Source organism: Alexandromys fortis, unplaced genomic scaffold (assembly GCF_014885135.2).
Source record: "Alexandromys fortis isolate MF-2015 unplaced genomic scaffold, M_Fortis_MF-2015_v1.1 scaffold_172, whole genome shotgun sequence".
Lineage (NCBI taxonomy): Eukaryota > Metazoa > Chordata > Mammalia > Rodentia > Cricetidae > Alexandromys > Alexandromys fortis.
Window position 1 is genome coordinate 1,329,748 of NW_026068061.1, and position 19,182 is coordinate 1,348,929.

Below are 19,182 nucleotides of genomic sequence, written 5' to 3' on the forward strand. Positions count from 1 at the left end.
GGGGGAGGGAAATGGGAGGCTGGGAGGAGGCGGAAACTTTTTTTTCTTATTCTCAATAAAAAAAAAAGAAAAAGAAAAAAGTAAAATTGGATAAGCTGAAACTAATCATTCTAGCATTCTAGTTTCATGTGTGATAAATTATAATAAATACCTCAGAAATCTGAACCAGGAAGCTTCTCCTAACACTGATTTTCAGCATCACCAAGGAATATACTCTCCTTGTCTCATACAGTTTGGCTTGTTATGGACTTAAATAACAATTCTAGTAGGTCACATACTAACAGTTTGCATACATACCTGTAAGCAGGGTTTATGTGAATTATTAGAATTTTGTTTGCATAATGGAAAGCACTTATAAATCTAGAAATTCATGCTTGAGGATACTAAGTAGAAGATATGTGTTTTATCATCTTCTTAGCCAGCTAGTCAACTACCAGTGAAGCATTGGACATTTGTATATAATATTTGTCAACCCAACAGCTAGTTGGAACATATGCAGAAATGGAAATTTCTATCCATTTTGTTGAAATCACCCTTCTATCACCCTAAAAGTCTGTCTTATTCCTGGCACTCACACTAGTGCCAGTTCCCGCCATAATTTAAGCCCAAATTGTTCTGTACCATCAACTAAGACTTGAAATCTATATTTTTTTAAAATTACATATTTATTTATTTTGTGTGCATATGTGGAGAGGGGTATGGTGTGCCACGGCATGCATGTGAGCATAAGGAAACTTGTAAGGGTCAGTTCCCTTCTGTCAACATGTGGGTCCTCCTTATCAGGCTGGGCAGCAGCCTATTTACTCACTGAGCCATTTCACTGGCCCATAAATTATTCTCATTTTTTTTAAAATTGTTGTTGTTTTGTCAACATGACCCAAACCAAGCTCATGACTTTAATCGAGAAAATGCCTCTACCGGATTAGCTGGTAAACAGAGCTATGGGAGAATTTTCTTGATTAATGTTTAATGCGGAAAGGACTAACCACAGTGATTGGTGCCACCCTTAGGGTTTATAAGAAAGTAAACTTAGGAAACCATGGTGAGCAAACTAGTAAGCACACTCCTCCATGGCCTCTGCTATCATTCCTGCCTCCAGGTTCCTGCCTTGAATTCCCGCCTTAGTGGATACATAAACCAAATAAACCTTTTCCTACCTAAGTTGTTTTTGGTCATGGTCTTTATCACTGCAATAGAAACCAAGCTAAGACACTTGGGCTACACCACCAATGGAAGCTACTTTGCCCATTTTGGCCCATGAACATCTACCTGTTTTTTATCACAGACCATGTGATTTTTAATAAGGAGCTGGGCCCATTTTCCATGATCGTCCTGACAATGAACAGGTAGTCTTGTCTTTTTAATTCTGGTTCTATTCAGCTAACTAGTCATGTGAGTAGATTCTAAATTAATCAACTTGGAGTGAATAAAGAAATCTCTTGCGATTTTCACACTCTTATCTTCAAGCACATCTTTGTTTTGGGGAGGGATATTTTTCAAGTAATTTTCCAAAAATATCCATGCACACTGCGTAACTTCCTGCTACTTCTGAGAGTAACTCGGGTGTCTTTATGCTGTCCGCCATCTGAAGCTGAACCCCTTTTCTTCAGTGGAAGAGTGCAACTCTGGAAAATACTGCAGTTTGATGCCTAACAACTTAATGCAGTTCTCTGCAAGTTCAGACATTTTCTGCATCACACAGAGAACAAATGTAGCTAAGTGTTAATTAAAAAGAACATCTTGGGTGTAAACATTAAAAATTGATCACCTTCTGTGAGCAATTTAATTTATGAGCATTAACACATTCTAAGCTGATGTCTTGAATTTCAGTATAACATCTTTGCGGTGTGTGAAGGGCAGAGGGAAGAAACCCTGACACGAACATGCTCAAACCTCTGGCTTATCATTCATGGCTGGGCAGACTCTGGAGCTGGAGCAGCCCCCTTTCGCGGGGCTCTGAGAGCAGCAGCTGCAGAAACAGCAGCCTCCCCAGCATCCTGGCCTCCTGCAGTTGTGTTCACATCAATAGCCCTGACACCACTGTAATCATTTTTGGCAAAGTGGGAGACGCATGGTGTGGATCTGGCAGCTTTCCTCTCCTGTTGCAGTCTACTAAAGCATTCACAAATGCATTTATTTATTGAATTTTCAGCTTGTTCAGTAAGGTGTAGCAGAACGTGCACACGAGAGAATGGGGAAAAAGAATAAATGTCATGCCAGAGTCAGCCAACTATCTTTGATAATTAATTAAGGAGAATATTAATTAATTAATTAGTGAAGGGGAAAATGTCCCTTAATTCAAAGTCTGCTGTCAGTGCCATGATCCCAATAGCACGTTTAGAAATGTTATAAAATACAATAGAATTAATTATATCTAAAATGTAAAACTAATGAATTGTTGGTCTCTTTCATTGGGTGCCTTCCCTACTCCCTTGAAAGCTGGTAGTCTGGGGCCTCTCTGATGCTCCCCGGTGGCTCAGAGATCATTCTGGATCATTCAGGAGCTTCCTACCTCCCTTCTACTCTACTAAGCTGTATCTCCTCTGTGCTCTGCTCTGGTCCTTCATCAGCTCACACTTAGAGGAATGATGATTTGTTTGTCTGTGGTCAGATGTTAGTGGTGACCACAACAGTGCAATGAGGTAGCAAGGTCTCTATTCTCAGACAACATTAAGTGTTATTAATGTTGGGAGATGCAGAATCATAGTTAGATAGTTACCCCACAGAATTATGTCTGCTTGATTTGTAAGTTGTCTACTGAGTAATCTTCATGTAGACAAAATAGAGATAAGCTCAGATAAATTCTTAAATATACGGATCTTTAAAAAACCAAGGGAGGGCTTCTTATTGTTTAAGAAACCCTCTTTAATGGCCCTTAGCCCTCTTTAAAGACTGAGCCGTCCCTCCAGCCCATTTCTTATTGTTTTGGTTGTGGACATAGCCTTTAATAGCTGAGACATCTCTCCAGCCCAAGAGGGGATTTCTTAATGGGCTTGGGTAAAAAAAAATCATCATTTCTTTTTATTGTATATATATCAAAATATTATTTTGAGAAAGAAAATATATCTTATAAACACAAATATGAATGTTCTCTATGTTTTTATATAAATATAGCAATGCTTGTATTTTACAATAAAGCTCAAAGGGCCAGCAAGATGACTTAGTGGGTCAAGTACTTGCCCTATTTGAATTTGAATTTGATCCTGGCAACCCCCATAGTGGAAGGAGTGAACAGACACTGCAAACTGTCCTCTGACCGCCACAGAGGTGTGCCTGTGCTCACCTCTCCCTCCCCCCAACACCAAGATGGCCTCTGATGTACGGTCTGATTGCTAGAGTTTATCTGTCTATGTCATTCCTCAAGGACTGGCAAAAATTAACAGTATTGTCCTGTATGCTTCTCAGTTGCTCTGACAAGACACTTTGGCCAAAAGCACCCTGGAAAGGAAAAGGTTTGTTTGGCCTCCAGGTCACAATCATTGAGGGAAGCCAAAGCAGGAAGGCGGAGCCAGGAACTGAAGCAGAGACCGTGGAGGAACACTGCTTACTGACTTGCTCTTTATGGCTTGCTTAGCTACGTTTCTTATAAAACTCAGAACCCAGTGCCCAGCGATGGCACTGCCTGCAACAGACTGGGCTCTCCCACATCAATTAGCAATTAATAAATTTCCCACAGATGTGCCCACTGTCTGATGGAGGCAGTTCCTCAACTGGGATTCCCTCTTCCCAGGTATGTATAGGTTTGTGTCAAACTGACAAAAAACAGCTACGACAAATATAATATCCAAATGGGATTCTGAACTTCTAAAATTATAACAGTGTTTAGTTTTGTTAAGTTGTCTAGAAACTGAAGTGTGGTCATTTATTTTAATATCAGTTTAATCACGGTAAAAAAAATTAAAAATAAGTAGTATTTTAAATGTTCCAACACAGATTTAATATTTCTTTGGAATAGTTTAAAGTCATCGAAAAAAGAAAAAAGATCTCATAGTGCTGCAGGGAAATTTTCATTTAAAAAGTAGAAAGCTGCCATTTTCTCTATTTTTAGTTCAGGACTGCTGTGTATTAAGGAGAGGAACGAATGTGGAGAAAAGAGATTTTCTTTCATTTGATGGATACCTGCACCTGATTGTTGCTGTAACTATTTCCGGATTATTTTTATCAAGCATCGAAAAAATGCATTTGTCCTCTGCATTAAAATCTAAACTGGCACAATTTAAGAGCCTTGAAAAATCTGATTATACTATTAATGTATTAAAATTTGCATATGAAAATTGGACTCTAGCTGGGTAATAAAATTTATGTTATGATTTTAATTTTTCAGAAGGATAATTAAATAGATTCATAATGTTCCAGTTGACATGTTTTAGTTTGCACACCAAGGAAGGAGAGCTGAAGCAGAGGACAAAATATACTAGGCTTGGTGTAGAGAGATAGAATTCAGGCAGAACAGTAATGAGGGATGTGGCGGACATTGGTGCCAGAACACACTGCAGATACCAAACAAGTCACTTTGTAGCTAATTAACCTAAGAAAACCACCACAAGGTAGGAATAGGCATGACACCATCTTACCAATGTTGATATTGGAAATTGTTTAACTGTTATGTTAAGTGTTATACAATGAGCTCTCACAATCTGAGAAAGAGTAACAGAAAGAGTAAGTCAGTTTTGTCCTGGCTCTGCCCAGCATCACTACATTCACGCCTACACGTTATTTGGGCATAGAACAGAAATGTGTCTAAGACAGGTATGTTGTTGAGAATACTTCTAGTTATGACTAAAAGCAACTCAAATATGTTGCAGGAAAGGGAACTGATTGGCTCAGAGAACTAGAAAGTTTAAGAGGTGCTGAAAGAGATGTCATCATCTTTTGGCTCTGTTGTCCTCATACATGGGAAAGTGCTCTTTAGTGGTAGCCATGAGGGTCTCAGTAACTCTGAACTCCAAAAGACCCAGTGCTTACATTTTCAGAAGGGCAAACACTGTTCTCCTTTTCCCCATCAGCCCTCACAAGCAAGGGCTGCGTCATCCACATCATCTACAGTAGTCAGATCGCCAGCATCTGAGCCAGTCATTCCATTCAGAATGTGGAGAGTTTTGATCCGCCAGTTTAAAGGGTAAGAGAGGTGATCTCTCATGATCAACTGCTCTACCAGGCAGAGAAGACCAGTTCCTGATGAGACAGCATATCACGGAGACACGGAGTAGATGAAATCAGGTATATATTCTGCCAGATCACAGGAAGAAACAACGTGTGTTGGAAGCAATTAGAGGAATCTCATTGGGACTAAAAGGCAGAAAAGTGAAAGACAATGGGACTGCATGGTGTAGAGGCTGAGAAGCCTGCAAGGCAACAGAAGATAGACAAAGTGGAGTAACACATGGTTTATGTTTCCATAGCACCCTGACCTTCTCGGTCATAATATTTGTGATTCTTTACCATAGCAGCTCTTACAGGACTCCAAGCCCCATGATGCCATTCAGTCTTGAGGCTGTGGAACTGGCAGTAGTGTAGGCTTGCTAGCAAATCCACCAGATATCTGAATGAATGAGTGTATGGACAGATAAGTGGGGCTGCCATTCACGTCTCTTTGTACTGGATTCTCAGTCATCCCTGCCAGAATTTCCCATTTATCTGCTTCTCTTTGCTACACACAGGTGCCTTTCCTCCCATCAGGGATGCAGATCTGGCCCCAATTTTATGTATTATTTAGCCCCAGAGTCTCTCAGTTTTCCATTTTGATATACATTTCCGCTTTGAAAATAAAAGTAGGCATTTTGGGCTATGTGCCTATGATTTACAAAAGTAGCTGCAGAGGTAGTAGGCACATGACCACAAGGTGTATAGAAACTGCAGAAACCCACCCCTTTACTTCTATGTACAGACATATTTCACAATGGTCAAATCATCTGCAAAGGAAATGTTACCGTCAATCCACCTCAAGTCAGACTTAACTCCAGTAAGATACCTCCTAGTCCTTAAAGATCTTGTTCATTGCTTCCATCCTCTTAAATGCCTCCCATTGTTTTGTATCTTGAATATTCTTTATGTCAGCTATTGGACACAGTCATATCTTCCATGTATCATGATTGTAATACTTATTGCCATGTATGTGTAAATTCATTCAATAAGTAAGATCTTGTTGAGGTAGTAGGCTCCAGAACACTCTCTAGGAGTGAAACAAGGTATCTATGAAGTGATGTCACCAATGTTCTTGAGATGCTTAAAAAGAACCATGTGATCATTCAATCAACATTAATTGAGCTCTGAGCTCCCAGTTAATATTGGGAGTTACATAAGAAGCTAGAGGTGAACAAGACGGTCTCCCTTTGCACAAAGCATATTTTAGTGAGAAATATGAACAATTAAAACAATTATTACAGCATACCCCAAGAACTCTGTTAGTGGGACAGGCTGTTATAAGGAAGTAAATAAGGAGGGGCCCTAACTTCAGCCAAGGAATGTGGGAATACACTCCTGAGAATATGACCCTTAGATGGGCCCGCGAAAGAGGGCTATGAATTTTCTAGGTAGTAGAAGAAAATGAGAAGGAAGATCATTCAAAGTGGGAGATATCGTATACAAAGACAGAGAAGACTTAAGAGTAAACACACAAGAGAAAGCTAGAGAGAGACACACAGAGGGAGGCATACACACAGATAGGGAATATATACTGTGTATAATACCCTGCTGTGTGTGGTTGCGCCTTGCCTTTCTCATTATTTATATTTCAAGGAACAGATCCAATTAATTAGTTTAATGACTATATTTCGCTTAAAGATGCAGATGAACATATTTATTGAACTATTCAGGAATAGGTCTTCATTTACATATTGTCACTAAAATAATGTTGCATGAATAGCTGCTGTTTCTTGGATGAGTGGCAAGGAGAACAGTATATTGGCTTGTTGTCTTCTTTGCAGCTCCTTCTAGATAGAGAGTCTCTCTCTCCTGGACACTCAATTCCTTTCAGATGAGTTCATGGTTTTCTTGTCCACTCATTGGGGCTCAGGACTCAACCTTATCCCCCCAGCTCTCCCTAGCTTTAAACTTTACAGTGGGGAGGCTAGTATTCGGCCAGGCTCAGTGCAAGGAGGACGCAATGCCAGAGAAATAGTCTCTCTGGGGATATGTGGGTAAACTGTGGTTGAAGAAAACCTAATTTGATGTGTTATATTCCCCTCTGAAAAATTCAAGTGCAAGAAGTAATGAATTTCCTGCTCACCACCGTTGTGTGCACTGCGGCTGCTGAAAAGGGGTCCCGACCTGCATGTCACAGAATGCAAAGAGAGCCCCATGCTCCGGGGACTGATCCTGTCCAGCCATCACCGAGCAGCTGAGGCTGGGCTCTTGAGGCCTGGCTTCTTCACCTCAACCTGCCCCAGTTTTCTTATCTGTCACAAGGCACAATAACATCTGCCCTACTTGCTTCATAGAGCGGTGGAGAGATAAAAGTGGAGTAAAGAACTGAGGTTTCAAGTGCTGTGAAGTAATTCGTATAGCATGACAATACCCAACACACGGCAGATTTCAAATAGGATAAAGTGCCTGGTGTGGGGCATGCTTTTAACCCCAGCATTCAGGAGGCAGAGGCAGGCAGATCTCTTTGAGTTTGGGGCCAGTCTGATCTATATAGCAAGTTCCAAGACAGCCAGGGCTACATAGTGAAACCCTCTCTTAAAAAAAAGAAAAACAACAAACCAAAATTATATAAACCAATCAACTATGACAATGTTAGAATTCATATATGAAGATGTGTTTTATATAGCTATGTTATTATATTAAATTCCTCTTAACTACAGGTTTTAATGTACAGAAAGAAAAAGTGATACTCATGTATTATACATTTTTTTGGGTGTCTGTGTCTTACGTCTTTAATTGTATGGCAAAATATATTTTTGAAATGGATGATTTGGAAGAAAAATAAGAGAATATCTCTATTTCAAAGATGAAGGAAACTAACACATACTAGAATGAGAAATTGAACTTGGAGCTTCAAAGATGTCTCGGCAGGTAAGAGCTTGACTGTTCTTCCAGAGGGCTCAGGTTCAATTCCTAACACCTACAGCTCATGATCATCTATAACTCCGGTTCTTGGGGATCCGATGCCCTCTATGACCTCCTTGAGCATGGTACACAGACACACCTGCAGGCCAAACACTCATACACATGAAAGAGAAATAACAAAGAGTCTGAACTCAACTGTGCTGACTTCTAGGATGCCCTTGCATCAGGCTGCAGACAGTCAAGTGCTCATTAGTTGATCTCTTGCCCATTGTGATTGGTCTGGTTCACATCCGTGTGCTTGTTAGATCAACACTGTTGTTTCGCTATTGACGTTCTGTCTCCCTGGTCACATGGCATGTCCGTTATGTGCATTGTTCTATCTACTCTTTCCTCCTCCTGTCCTTCAAAGGCATACTTAGCCAATCAATTGTGCACACTGGGTGTCTGCATTTCAAGTTCTTTCTCCACAAGGCACTCTAATTTGCTTTCTGCTCTTATTACCTCATTAAAACTGTTCTTTGCAAAGCCACCAGTGGCCTCTGTGTCCCTAAAACTAATGAACATTCTCCATAATTATCTGATTTGATTCCTCAGCAGCATTTTATAGAGTTAACAATGTTCTTCTTGTACATTTCTGCAAATTCCCCTTTCCTGTTGACTCCAAATCTCCAGCAGAGTTTTTCTAGACTTCTGCAAGGGCTTATTTCCCTTTTTAGTTTTTTTTGTTATTAGTATTTGTAGTGGTTTGAATAGGCTTGGTCAGGAGTGCAGAGGAAATGGGCTTTCTTCTTCCCAGAATTCTCCTGTTCTTTTTGCCCTGCCCCTACTTCCTGCCAGGTTGCCCTGTCTCTTCTTCTTGCCTGGCTACTGGCCAATCAGCATTTATTTAAAGTATAATTGACAGGATACAGACCATTGTCTGACGTTTGATGTCTCTATGTTCTGATTTTCCACTTGACTTTAGTCTTACATGTCCAGAATGGAGAAAAGGCACGTGATGGTCTAAACTTTCTGCCTGGACCCAGGAGAACCAGCCCTGCTCCCTCCTGTGTTTGCTGGCCCTCTCTCCAATCCCTAGGTTAGACTGTTCTCGATGCTGAGCAGGAAGTGAACTGGGGAGAAAGAAAGCAGTAAGCGAGCAGTGATCATTCTCATCTGCAAATGAGCCTCTTATTTAACTAAGTGACTCACGTCAGTGCAAAGCACAAGAGACCTCCCCAAACCTCTGGGCTAGTTCTGACTATTGGTCTCTGGGTGTGCTTACTAATATCTTGCTTTCATCTCCAAGGCTTCACTTACCATGAACTTAGGGATTAGAGTTTTGCTGTCATGTTTCATTTCCTACTACATCAAATGACTCTTGTGTTTTGCATAGCACTGACTATCCTATGGGTGATGAATAAATGCTTATTTTGAAGAGAATATGTATGTGTAGAATATATTTTTCTTTTGGCATATGTATATGTATATTATATTTATGCATGTGTTCACATGTGTGTCGGTGAGCACATTTATTTGTGTGCATGTCTTCCTCAATCATTCTCTACCTTATTCGTTGGGGTAGGATATCTCAATTAAACCCAGAGCTCACTGTCTTGCTAGACACATTGCTACAGAGATGTTTCTGTCTCTGTGGATTCCTCTGTCTTAACTTTTCTAGTGCCAAAATTACAAGTGGGCCTCTATACCCACCTATAATTTACCTTGGCTCTGAGGATCCAGATGAAGTGTGGCAAATGCTTTATCTACCAATCCATCTTCCCAGTCCCATGAAATACTTTCCAGTGCTCCCTTATTCTTTGTTTTTACATAGTGGTGATAAATGAGAAAACAATGTACGGCATATTCCTATAGTGTTCTAAATGATTCACATGAAATCACTCCTGGTGGTTAGAATAAAAAAATGTCCTTCATAGACACAGGTATTTGAACACTTGTTTGCCAGTTGTTGGTCTTGTCTGGGGAGTAGGTGCAGTTTTGCTGGAGAAAGTACATCACTGGGGACAACTTTGAGAATTTATAGCCTCACCCTACTTCTGGTTCTTTCTCTGCTTTGTGTTGCGACTGAAGATGTGATCTCTTAGCTTCCTGCATCAGCTGCCTGTTGCCACACCTCCCCTGCCTTTGGGGATTTATCTTCTGGAACCATAAGCCTAAAATCAACTTTTTATTTCTTAAAAGTTGCTTCTGATGTTTTCCCACCACAACAAAAAGTCATGAATACACCCCCCAAGTTTTTTAGCCTTGAATTTAGAATGGTATTTTGAATAATGCTTAATTAAGTCTTTCTTTATATTTACTTTTAGCAGAGTAGAGGCAGAATAGAGAGGAGAGGGAACATACCAACAAGTGAGAAGGCGTTTACCTTTGAGTTGTCCAGGAAATTGCCTTAACCTGTCTTTCTGGTAAGTCAAGTCTCCTACAAAGGAAGCCTTTCATAGAGAAGGGACATTGTCCATGGACAGGAAGACAGTCTGTCTTTATAGTTTTATGCTAATACCATGGCATTACACTATTCCTGAGAAACTGTCTGTTCAAGGTGAGGGGAACATTTCCGCCACATTAAACCCTTCATAAACACACATACACACTAAAGCCCAGAGGCAACCTTACCCATGTCTGAACCTTTCCCTTCTGACATAGCCCATTTATGTCCCTGCTACTAGTTTGTACCCTAGAACCTTCTATATTGCCAATTATGTTCTTCCACAAGACTTCAACAAGCCCCTGCTGTTCCAGGAGTCTAATTGACTCCTTCTTGGCAGCGATTTCATGGCAGCCTGGGGTGGAGCTTCAGTTGGCCTGATTCAGGATCACCTAACTTGTTGCAAGTGTACAGTCACTTCCCAGGAATTAACGCAGTATGTCAGAGCACAAAAATATAATTCCAGAGTTCCTTGGTCTCTTTAAGATTTGAACCGCTTGTTTTTTGCTTGTTTTTGTTTTGTTTTGTTTTATTGTTGTTATTTTTCCAGGGAAAGAATACAGTAATAAAAAAGGAAGCGAGACGCCTGAGAACAGGAGAAATTCATGGCTTACTATTTCTTAGAAAGTGGTTATAAGACTGCGTGGCGGGGAAAGCGTTGCTTCTATTAAGCCAAGCATAGGATGCATGGCTTGTCTCTAGTCACTTTTAAGGGGAAATAACCATTTTTTAAAAAGGCGTGCATACCAGCCACTTGGGGTGGTCCATGACTTGAATCCCAGAGAGACAGAGGCAAGTGGATCTCTGTGAGTCTGAGGCCAGCTTGATCTACATAGTGAGATCCAGGCCAGCAAATGCTACATGCTGAGTCTCTGTCTCAAAAAACAAAAACTGTTCTGAAACAGTATTCATGGATACTTGGTGGACTGGAGAGATGGCTCCGTGGTTAAGATCACTGACTGTTCTTCCAGATGGACCCCACGTTCAATTCCCAGTACGCATACGACAGCTCACAACTGTCTGTAACTCCAGTTCCAGGGGACTGGACACACCCATGGCAAAATATCAGTGCACATTAAAAAAAATAGTAAAAAGAAAACGAAAGACGATACATATCCATACAGATGATATTTCAAATCTCTGAGAGGCTCTTCGTTTTGGATGATCTGTTGCCCTCAACATTTCATGGTAAGCGTAAACTTGAGCTATAAATAGTGGCCCTTGGAAGGGGATGAAGCTTCCACAGTGTCTTTAGTTTGCACACGTGAGAGAGACACGTGCTGTGTGTATCACTCCGCTTCACTCTCTCGAGACGGTGTCTCTCACTAAGGCAGGAGCACAGCTTTTTGACTAGGCTGTCTGGCCTGTGAACTCCCAGGATCTGCCTGTTTGTACCTCCCAGTGCTGGGCTACAGGCATGTACAGCAAAGCCTAGATATTTCATGTGGCTGTTTGTATTTGGAGCACAGCTTTATGCTTCCACAGCAACGATCTTACCCAAGAATCCATCTTCGCAACCCTCTCATGAGCTGTGTATAAACATTATCATGTGTTCAATTGCCATGTATTCATTCTGATGGTTTTTTTTAATTAAAAATTTTTAGGTTAATTTATTTTATTTTATCTGTTTCAGTGGTTTGGCTAAATCTACATGTATGTACCGCATGCATGCCTGATGCAGTCAGATGTGGTTGTTAGAGGCCTTGGAACCAGAGTTACAGATGGTTGTGAGCTATCATGTGGATGCTGGGAACTGAACCTGTGTCCTCTAAAAGAGCAGCAAGTGCTCTTAACCACTGAGCCACCTCTCCAGCCCTTTTGGTTGGGTTTTATTTTCCCTTAAGAAATAGAAGTAGAAATACTTTTACTTGTTTGTTTGGTGTTGTGTATTTTTTTTTTAATCTTGGGTTTGAGTTCTGTGTCTTTCTTGCCTCAGCTTCCCAAGTGCTGGGGTTATAGGTCTGTGTCACCATACCTGGCTTGGAACACAGTTTTATAGAAACAAAGTATTTTTTTTTATGGTTGTGAGCCTAGCCTTTAACGGCTGAGCCATCTCTCCAGGTATTTTTTTTAATCATCTAGCATATATATTTCATTAAAATTTACATAAGTTGAAAGCAAGACCCTTCATACTTTGGTCAGTTTGGATTTAATTTAAGAAAAAAAAAACTACAGCTGGGAGGTGGTGGCGCACGCCTTTAATCCCAGCATTCAGGAGGCAGAGGCAGGTGGATCTCTGTGAGTTCGAGGCCAGCCTGGTCTAGAAGAGCTAGTTCCAGGACAGGAACCAAAAAAAAAAAAAAAAAAAAAAAAAAAAAAAAAAAAAAACCCTACACTGTAGAAATAGAAGCTGTGCCAAGAGAGAAGTAAGACAGTCTGAGAAAGATGGTTGATGTGACATTTCCCTCTGTATGCTGTGACTATCACTGGCTAATAAAGGAACTGCTTTGTGCCTATAGTAAGCTATAGGGGAACAGAGCTAGGTGAGGAAAACTAAACAGAATGCTAGGAGAAAGGAGGCAGAGTCAGAGAGAAGCCATGGAGCCACCACCGGAGACAGACGTGCTGAAAGTTTGCTGGTAGGCCACGACCTCATGGTGATGCACAGATTAATGGAGATGGGTTAAGTTAAGATGTAAGAGTTAGCCAATAAGAAGCTAGAGCTAATGGGCCAAGCAGTGATTTAATTAATACAGTTTCTGTATGATTACTTCATTTCTGGGCTGCTGGGACAAACAAACCGCTTCCTTACTACAGATGGTGGTATTGCCTTTATCTGCAATGTGTGTTACATGTCCTATAATGGCTATGAAGACTAAGCAGTTGTGGAATCTGCTAGGTACACAGGTACATAAGAGGTGAGCAGGACAGAGGGCTTATGCCACAGGCTTCTCAGGAAACACACACATATACAACACTTTAAACCATTAGTTTAGGATATACTAAAAAAAAACAAACAAACAAAAAACCCCTCCAAAACTACAGATAACAACTTGTTTGTTAGATGCTAACTATTTTCAATTGTGTTCTGTTTTTGCTTTCATTTATAGTGGTGTTACTAGATGGTTTGTGTGTGTGCGCACGTGTGCACGAGTGTGTACATGTGCATGCACAAATGTGTGTGAGTTGGGCATCTTTAGATTTAATAGTCTGTGTCTGTCAGAATTTTCTACATTAATTTTGGCCATCTTGTCATATTAATTTTTACCCCCCCCCCTCCCAAAACACACAGCTCCTCTTCAGTACGCAGAATTTAAACTATGGTGAGTCTTAACCCTTTCCTCAGCTGTTTCTATGACCAGGCTGAATGAACTCGTGAAGGCACGGACCCATTGAGACCAAAGTAAGAAAGCCACTAAACCCTGGTAAATGTGATCACAGCACATACGCATCCCTGTGGACTTCCTCAATTCACAAGACCGAGGGGAAGTCTATGAGAAACCGTAGCTGACTTCCTCCACTGTGACTGCCCAGGGGTCCACATTGGACCCCTTGGCCCTACTAATCAATCCTGATATTTAGGGGAGTTCCACTTAATTCCACTTTAGAAGCACAAATCTCCCCCAGTGGCTCAGGTGCTAGTTAACATCGTAATTATTATAGCACCTTGAAAGGGATTTGTATGTAGTCATCTGGGAGTCAGGCCCATAGGAAAGGCTGCTGCCTGCTGGCTTCTGCCTCTCATTCTCATACTCAATTCATGCTTTTATATAATGCTCCAGAGGACAATAGCAGTATATGTTCATACTACAGATGTGGGAAATCTGAACAAAAACAGAGAGAGTGACTTATCTCAGGCCACAGAGCTAATTCAAGGCAAGCTGCATGTGAGCCTTAATGACTCTCCCTCCCCCGAAGCCTGTGGTTTCCAGTCTGACGCTGCCTCACAAGCAGAAGGCACCCTACGAAACATGCTTGCTGCTTGCCGGCTTGCTTCTCCTGGTAGATGCTCTCCGCACAGAAACCTCAACTCAGAAACTATCAGAATTGGCTTCCAGTGTGGGCATGACACAGCAGTTTACAAATCAGTAAGAGGACCTCAAAATGTCACAGTGCTTCAAAATGTTTACTTCTCATCAGAAGACTGGGGCTCTCAAACGTGGAGCTCATTAGTTTCAGGCCCTTTGGCTATTTATACTGACAAAAAAAAATTACGTTCTTTTTTTAGCTCATTCACAGAAATCTTCTTTTAAGTGCTTGGTTATCTATAGGAGACAAAAGGTCACATTCATATTCATAACCAAATTTGAAGAGATTTAGAGCTAACCTGAACAGGGAAAGACATGTCTAACTCCAATAATAATTTATTCTGGAAGAAGAAAGAGAAACATGTACTGAATCTCTCTGAAATTCATTTGCAGAGGGTTTTTTTTTTCTCCTCTGAGCTTTGCAGCTTTCCCTAGACCGAATGTGATATCCTGGTTAAAACATCACTTGGACAATCTGAAGATTAAAATCAAGACTGAAAAACAAAAAAACCGATGTGTGTTCAGTACGGAAGCAGCAGAGGGGAAGTGGTGTTTTCTTTTCCCTACCATGCGGGGTTCATTGGTTGGAAGTTTCTAGCAAAAAGCAGATTAATAAGAGAAAAGCCGACATGGTATTAAACACTGGTGATGGGCACAGGAAGTGGAAACTGGCCAGGGAGTATGAGGAGAGGGACTCTGAGACCTAGCAGTCTTGACGCTCATCATTGGCTGGAAACTGGATCCATCCTTGGATCTTATCCAAGTTTGCTTCCTAGCGCTGTGATCAACACCATCACCAAAAGCAACTTGTGGAGAAAAGGTTTATTGGGCTTACATATCTCCAGCACAGTCAATGACAGACGTCGGGGCAATAACTCAAACAGAATCAGGCAGGGATCATGGAGGGGGGCTGCTTACTGCCTTGCTCCCCAAGGCATGCTCAACCTGCTTTCTTATAGCTTCTTGGACCACCTGCCCAGGGGTGACATCACCCACCATGGCCTGGGCCCTCCCCGTCAGTGACTAATCATGAAAACACCTACATAGGCAGTCTGGTGGAGGCAATCCCTCAATGAAGCTTCCTTTCCTCAGATGACTCTAGTTTGTGTCAAGTTGACCAAGGGAACAAACAAACAATAGAACAAAAGGAACAAAGAAACAAATAAACAAAAAAATCAAACCAGCACAATCCTGTCAGCAAGTCTGTCCTTACCAATGGTCTCGGACTGCCAGAATAGAGGTCTGCTTTGTTATTATTTTAGTCTAAATGAATATCCTTGCTTATATCAGTGGTTCCCAACCTTCCTAATGCCGCAACCCTTTAATAATGTCTTTCATGTTGTCATGACTCCAACCATAAAATTATTTCCATTGCTACCTCATCACTGTACCTTTGCTGCTGTCATGAATCATAACGTGAATATCTGTTTTCCGACGGTCTTGGGCGACTTCTGTGAAAGGGTCTCTCATTTCCCAAAGGGGTCACAGCCTACAGGTTAAAAACCGCTGCTCCACATGAGGATGAGATCCAAACTAAGAGTCAGATGGAACAGTTGAACAAAACAGCTTGTTCCTGCCCATGCCCCATTGCAGTTTCTGCTGTAAGGCTTGAGGGAAAAAATCCTCTGGACTAACAGTCAAAGGTATCCTATTTGGGGGGACCTGTTCCTGCTATAAGATCCCTCTAACAATCTTATAGGAAAATTACCTTCTGAAACCCACTTTTCTTTCTTTTTTATTGATTTTATTGAGCTCTACATTTTTATCTGCTCCCCTCCCTGCCTCTCCCCTTCTCTTCAACTCTCTCCCATGGTCCCATGCTCCCAATTTACTCAGGAGATCTTGTCTTTTTCTACTTCCCATGTAGATTAGATCCATGTATGTCTCTCTTAGGGTCCTCATTGTTGTCTAGGTTCTCTGGGATTGTGATTTGTAGGCTGGTTTTCTTTGCTTTATGTTTAAAAACCACTTGTGAGTGAGTACATATAATAATTGTCTTTCTGGGTCTGGGTTCCCTCACCCAATATGATGTTTTCTAGCTCCATCCATTTGCCTGCAAATTTCAAGATGTTGTTACTTTTTCTGCTGTGTAGTAGTCCATTGTGTAAATGTACCGCATTTTCCTTATTCATTCTTGGGTCAAGGGGGCATTACTTACTTGCTTGGCATGGTTTTCTCAGCCTGTGTTCTTCTAACACATAGGACCAAGGATGACACCACCCAGAGAGAGATGGGCCCTCTGACATCAACTAACTCTTAATTGAGAAAATGCCCTGCAGGGCTTGTCTCTAGGCCAAGCTGGTGGAGGCATGTTCTCAGTCCAGGTTCCCTCTTCTCAGATATCTTGAGTTTGTATCAAGTTGACAAACAGAGCAAAACCAACCAGGACAGTGTGGCATGGTTCATTACGTGTCCTGAAGTCCCAGAGGGAGTTTCTTCTGGGGAGGCATCCAGAGAACCAGATTCTTAGGGAGGCAGGACACAGCTGTGTTTGATATGGACTCACGTCCCCTAGCATTGCTGTGACATCACCCTACAGACTTCAGAAGTCACAAGCCGCCCAAATTCATGGAGTAGACATGCGGGCCCCACTGCACAGGAGGAGTGTGTCACTTAATGTAGAGCTGTATTTTGAAGGCTTCAGAATCTGTGCTGGGGCCAGACTCTCAATTGCAGATTCCACTTCCAGCCTCTCCAACAGTCTCACAGCGTTTGGCTACAGGCTCGGGCCCACAGTCCCCAGGAATGTGATGTGAAGAGTTGATGCTGAAGATGTTGTGGTAGAAAAGAAGTTGAGAAGTATTTCTCTTAACTGTTCAATTATGCTGCCCTTTAGAGGATGTTATAAGATTATTGCATGCATGTCTGACAAATGTAGCTTCAAAAAAATCGATATGTGGCATATTAATATATAATATGTAACAGCACAGAGTCGTCCAGTGGGTCCTTATTAAATAAAGTTTTAAAATTTAGTAGTTGAGCCTTCCATTCTATCCTGTTACACAGCTGAGCGTAGTGATTTTGTAATGCCAACTCTTCCAACTCTTTCGCATTTAGCACACTTTCACAAATCACAGGGCTCCCGTGAGTCCCAGAAAAGGCAGCACAGAGAACCTATTGTTTCAGGCTCCTCCAAACACTACATTTCTCATAAATAATTTCCACTCTACTGCAGCGTGGAAGATTAGAGGCTGGTGACCTCCTGGCTGGATCATTTTAATTATTTGAACAGAAAGTGACTTATAGTCACCTGTACCAGGCTTTCTTTTTAGGAGGGGGGTACCAACCAGCTCCTGGACATGGAAACTTATTATTAGTTATGAATTCTTGGCCTAGTTTAGGCTCATATCTGGCTAGCTCTTTTAACTTAAACTAACCTGTTCCTTTTAAAAAAAAATCTACCTTTTGCCTCGGGACTTTTTACCTTTTCTTTTTGTATGTCCTACTTTTCCTGATGTCCCTATGGCTGTCTCTCTATGGTGTCTGCTGCCTTCTGGTCACAGGTGTGTCCCCCCTCTTTCTCTTCATTCTCTTCTTCTTTTCTTCTCTCCTCTTCTCCAGTCTAGATTTGTCTTCCTATTTATTCTCTGTCTGGCAGTCCCACCTATGCCTTCTCTGCCTAGCTATTGGGCATTCAACTCTTTATTCGACCACTCAGATGCCTTAGGCAGGCAAAGTGAAATAAATGCAACATGTCTTTACCTAATTAAACACACTTTCTTGCACAGTTAAACAAATGCAGCGTAAACAAAGTAACACAGCTTTACACAGTTAAAGTAATAGTCTACAGCATAAACAAGTGCAACACATCTTTGCCTAGTTAATGTAATATTCCTCAACAGTCACCTTTTCTGAATCTAAGTAAGTTTGTATTTTCTTGGGTGTATGTATGAATGCTGAGCGTTCAACCATTTAAACTCATGCTAGTTCTTGATTCAAATTTAACAATCTCTAAATAACACAGTTCTAAATAAGACCATGGCCCAAAGTCTCATCCCATGGACAGGAGTTGGCCTAGAGCATCATGCTGATAATGAAAGAAAAGCTTATGTTAGGGCTTTTGTTATTTAGCCAACAGATTTAGTAGCCTGCTTTGATTTCTAATGAATGTGTCTTTGAGTTAAAACAAAGCATTCATTTGTGTGACTCTTTCTATTCTCAAAACAATACTTCTTTTTTTTACCCCCTGAAATCAATTGGTTAGATTTCTTTAATTCTTAATATGTACAGCGTTATGGTAATGGTTTTCCAAAAGCCTATAAATGAATTTGATCACCGAGGGTTAACATAGCCCAAGTTCCACATTTTAGGGCTCCACATGATCCTGTGAAGGAGCAGTAGAAAATGTTGGAAAGTGAAATATTTCAAATAGCCTCCTGAAATAAGAAGACTAAATACAGGGGTCACATTTCATTTCCAGGTACCCCACAACACCACCATATGGCACAGACCTTTGCAGAAAGGCTGAAGGCTCAAGTGGCTCTGGCCAAATTACCAGGTGAGTTCACGGGAATGGAAATACACAATATAATTGGTATTTAAAGCAGAACACAAGTTACTCAATGTGCTGTCGAGGGCTGCTGTGAAGGTTGTGAAACACATGGACCATTTATAACATTCTGTTATTTATGCATGTACATGAACATATATGAACAAATCACAGAAGCAGGAGGGCAAGGGTGATTCAGAAGAGCAGCAGCCGAGATATGCTTTCCTCCTCTGTTTTATTGGCTATGAACCCAAATTTTCCCATCTATATCTTTTCTACTTCTTTTTATG